Source organism: Nicotiana tomentosiformis, chromosome 4, assembly GCF_000390325.3.
Source record: "Nicotiana tomentosiformis chromosome 4, ASM39032v3, whole genome shotgun sequence".
NCBI lineage: Eukaryota > Viridiplantae > Streptophyta > Magnoliopsida > Solanales > Solanaceae > Nicotiana > Nicotiana tomentosiformis.
This window is the reverse complement of record NC_090815.1, coordinates 81,852,598-81,858,059: the sequence shown is the minus strand read 5'-3', so window position 1 is coordinate 81,858,059 and position 5,462 is coordinate 81,852,598.

Genomic DNA, 5,462 nt, shown 5'->3' with positions numbered 1-5,462 from the left:
CTTCAGATAAATTTAGATAATGTATTTGGACTTGTTGTTATGATTTGACGGGGTCCCGGTGGGCTCAAGTGCAATTAGGGGTGGTTTTGGACTAGTTCTATGTGTTGTGGAGCAGCTAAGTTACTGGTCTGTCGCAGTGCTTCGCGATCGCAGAGCTAGTCTTGCAATCTCGGAGAAAAATTTAGGAACTGGGATCATTATCCTTCTTGTTCATAGCCAGAGGGTCGCGTTCACGTAGTGTGTTTGGAAGCTGGGGCCATGTGCTTTGCGTTTGCATGTTCTTGTTCGCGTTCGTGTACTATTGGCAGAATATTCTGTGTTCACGTGGCATTGATGGCATTCACATAGAGGTTGAGCGTGGCTAGGTGTTTGGTCACCGCGTTCATGATTTTGTGGGAGCAGTAGGCCTTCGCGATCGGATGGTCCTTTCGCAATCACATAGAGTATTTACTGGGTAATAGACTTTTGTGCTTTGCGATCACGGAGCAGTGTCTCGCAATCTCTATGGGTAATCCCTGGGTAGAATATATGATTTGGATTTCGGGATTTAACTCATTTTATCGCATTCTCTCATGGAAATGTGATTTGGGGTGGTTCTTAAAGACTATTTTAATCATATATCATAAGGTAAGTGACTCCAACTTGTTGTGAGCTAAAGACATGGATTATATATGGAATTTGACATGGAGATTGGTAGAGTTTGATGGTTATTTTGGGATATTTTTTGTTGGAAACCTAAAATTTGGTAAAAGAGAATTTGACCACGAAATTGGACATCGGTAGAGAATAAATTATACATTTGAGTTTGTGTTGCTATGGGTAACATTTATTTTCAAGAATTTTCGGAATCCCAATGCTTGGCCCTGTGGTTGACTTTTTTTGACGTTTTGTGCGGAGTTGGGAATTAGTTCTAATTGTTAAATTATGGGTTCTTGAGTAAATTTTGATTGGTTTGAATATGTTTTGGCTAGTTTTGGGTTGTTCGGCATTGGTTTGAGGTGCTAGAGCGGTGTTGGAGCCGGTATCGAATTTCGAAGCGAGGTAAGTCTCTTGACTAACTTGTAAGAGAGAACTTATCCTCGTAGGTGTTCTATTTGATATATGCTATGTGTTATGGGAGCTTCATACGTACGAGGTGACAAACGTCTATGCGTATGCTAGATTTTGACACGTTCGGATAGACTTAGATTTATACCATTATTTAATTGTAATACTTAAGTTAATCTTATCTGTTTAAATGCTTTAATTCATGTTTTAGCCTGTGACTAGACTTTCGTAGATTACCAAGATTTGCTACTCTAGAGACTTGGCGCACTAGTTGATTAGTTGGGGAAATAATACATTCTCTTATAGATATACTCTCGTGTTGTACTTATTTTTTTGGAAGTTTCATCATTCCTTAAATCGTATATATATATTCGCGAGTTAGGCTAGTGACACATCGAAAGTCTTAATACTCTTATGGGATCAGGCCCTTTGCCTCGATAGGATTATGTAGCACCATCGGGTCTTTCGCCTTGGATGTATTATGTAACAGTAATCTTATAGGAATGACTCGTTTGCCTCGACAGGATATTGTAAAACCACTCTTATGGGATCGGGTCGTTGACCATGGCAGGATATTGTAAAACCACTATTATGGGATCTAGCCATTCATCTCGGCAGGATTATGTAACATCATTCTTATGGGATAGGGTCGTTCACCTCTACATGATTACTTCACACTACTCTTATGGGATTGGGCCGTTCGCCTCGACAGGATATTGTAAAACCACTCTAATGGATCGGGCTGATTGCCTCAATAGGATACTTTAAACCCATTCTTATGGTATCAGGCCATTTTCCTTGGCAAAATCGTTCGGAATATTTTGATAAGGAGTAAGTGCATAATTGAGCGTCTTGACTCAGATTTGGCATTTGCACCTAATATTGGTGATAAATATTCCATTCGAGACAGTAATTTGTATTTGATGATTTCGTATTTATTCTTCTATTGAGAAGCATGTTATACATATTTATATGTTTCGTTGCTACTTTCCATGCCTCATACTTATATATCTTATAATGTATATTTGATTATTGGACTACTAGTAAGTGTCGATGTCGATACGCGCAGCTGCGCTCCCAGTTGTCTCGTGCGTGGTAGCGCACTTGTGGCAGTGCCACTGCCCTTGATGTGCGTTCAGGTGCACGGTTAGGCCTTCAGCTGAGTGGAAGCGCACCTGGAGGGTAATTTTAAAAGCCCTACTTTGTCCCCCACACCCCAAAACACGAAAAGTTACTCTAAAAAGGGAAGCTCTCAAGAACCTAACTTCCTCCAAGGTCCCTCCATCATCTAAGGTAAGTTCTAATGATGATTCCAAGTTAATTTCAATTCTCAAACACCTTATTAACATAGGTAAAACCATCAAATTATTAGATATTTGATTGATACATCATTGTTGAAAAAAGAAACCCTAGAACTCGAATTCAAGAGGATTGAACTTCAAAAATATAATGCTTCTACTCCCTAATTATTTGTAGTTATGAATTGATGAGTTTTTGGGATAATAGTAAGTGGATTTGATAAAGAGAATCATATGAACTATGCTAGGGTTTTGGGTTGTTGACTTATGATTGTTGTAATCATTTTAGTGATGAGAAATTGTATTAGTTACATCTATTTGGAATTGTAGAATCACCTAAAAGTAATATAATGAGAATTAGGTGAAGAAAACACCATTCATAAGGGCTATGAGGATTTACACCCATAAGTATTTGATAAAATTCCTAAGTGACTAAAGCATGACCATTAGGGTTAATATTGGTTCCTCTTAATATGTATTGTGAAAGATTATCATTAAAAGAGGCAACGAACATTGTGATACGTTTAAAAGGCCATAGTCAAGGTATGTGAGGCGAACTCTCTATGTTTGGGAATGTTAATGATTTTTCCTACACTACGCTTATTTTAAATCGTTACTAATTGCCTCAAAAACATAGTTAAGCTTAGTTCCTTGAAGAGTTGCAGAACTTCCATTCTCTAGCTTCGTGATTAGTTCACGACTTTCTTTCTGAATGTTGTAAGCTCAGTGCTAATCAATATAGACTTATGTTTGATGCCTATGAGTCTCGGTCTAGATTACTCAGCATGTCATAAACAATTAAAGATTCAGTTCTCATAATCAATTCATGAATACATATCTCAGTCTAGTTCTATGCAGTATTCCAGTATCATGTAACTCAGTATGGATCAATATTTTAGTATCATGTATTGCAGTATGATTCTCAGTTCCTGATTTTAAATCCCCGAATGTTGAACCCCTGTACTTGGGCCTGAGGTCGCAGTTTATGCTTTATGAATCTTTGGGCATGAGGCTGTAGTTATGTATACGTATATATATATATATATATATATATATATATATATATATATATATATATATATATATATGTATGTGTGTGTGTGTGTGTGTGTATTAGCCTGATGCCGCAATTTATTTATTTATATAAGCAGGTGGTTTATCATTCAGAAGAGGGAGTATTTATATCCTTACTTCCTTGTTCAGTTATCAGTTCTCAGTTATCAGCACAATTTCAGTTTAAGTATTTATAGTTCTTTCTTTTAGTTGTTTTACATACCAATGAAATTCAAATGTACTGACGGCCCTTTCGCCCGGGGCCTACATCTCACAATACAAGTAACTATTTACAGGTTGACGATTCAGAGCGCTAGGATTCCCGTACCAACTATTTGGTGATCCCCAATTCTTTCGGGAAATTATCGTTACTTTACATTCTTTCAATATTTGCAGACAGTCAGGTTTTTCAATACTTCATTAGAGGCTTCATAGACTAGAGTAACAATTAGACAGAGTCACAAGCTTTTCATGTTAATTAAATGTTGGCTACATGTATGTTTCAAACTTGTATTAGTGTTTGCGCACTTTGATTCACATCATTCAGACTTTCAGTATATCAGCATGTGTTACTTTATCTTCTGCATTAAGTATGTTATGATATCACATATTGGTTCAGCCAGTCAGTTGGTTTCCTAGGTCTTATGTAGTCAGCCACCGGGTGCCGTGTTGCGTCCAAGCCCAGGGTCGGGGCGTGATATTTTGACCATGTGGGCCCGCGTTGACTTTTGGTAATTTGATTAAAGATTGAAGCTTTATTGTTTGGAATTGATTCCTATGACTTTGTTTGACGCTATTGAATTGTATTTGACTAGACTCGAAACATTTGGTATTGCATTTGAAAGGAAAATGTGGTTGTTATTGATTAAAGCTTGCTAGGTGGAGGTCAATCACTTATATATCCCTGTATGATGAATTCTCCCCATAATCGATCTATTTTCTACCTGCTACCTGATTTAGGAGTCACTGTATATGCGAGGTGACAAGCTTATATGCATAGCTAGGTTATAACCATATCCGTAAATCTTTGGCTTATGATTATGCATTGTTCATGACATACGTGATCTTATTGTTCATGATTCATTGATTTCATAACTATGTGATGACTCGTAATTGTGGCTTAAAGCATGTGTAGGGATATGACTGTTAAATTGGGCTTAAATGGTTATTTTTCCTTATTGAGCTTCTTTGTCGAGTCGTAGTCATATACTTATCTTATTGATTCATGATCTAGTGGTTAAATGGATTATTTTATTCATGGTAAATATTATGATAAGACGTTGAAAAATGTAATTGCTTATTTAATTGTTGAGCTGAATTGAGTTACATGATTAACCATGTCCATCTTTCAGCCATATGTTCTTCTTTCCGCATTTATACTATTATGATCCGGTGCCTTTAATTATGGCCTCATACATGTTCTTATGTGTTGGAGAGTTGAATATTGTGAAAAGATGCGAGTTTTGGCACCATGAATATTATGAGCGGATATTAATTATTAATGGTATATGTGTGGATCGGGTGGCACGTCCCTACAGGAAACTTTTGCAGATCCGGTTTCACGCCACAACATTATTGTATTTATTAGTGTATCGGGTTGCACGCTGCAATAGCGCTTAGATTGATACTGTCCCTCCAGAGTCAGGTGATTACCCAGGTTACCTTGTGCCCTTTGAGCACAAGCACTGAGATTAGACAAATTCACACACACACACACACACACACACACACACACACACACACACACACACACACACACACATATATATATATATATATGCAAGGCCCCGTAAAAGTTTACCTAAAACTCGGGGTTTCGTGGTGCCGAAGTAGGCTTATGTGTTGACGATTGTAGGGACCGCGGTTCGGACATTTTGGGTTGAACAGTGCGTTGGGGAGTTGAAGAATTTTTTTGGAAGTGCATGGCATTTCTGCGGTCCATTCTGCGATCACAGATCTGATATGCGGACCGCATATCTGCCGCAGATCGAAGCAGAAATTTAGGCAAAATATTTGTACCATTATGCGGTCCATTATGTTACCGCATAACCCCTCGTAGATCCA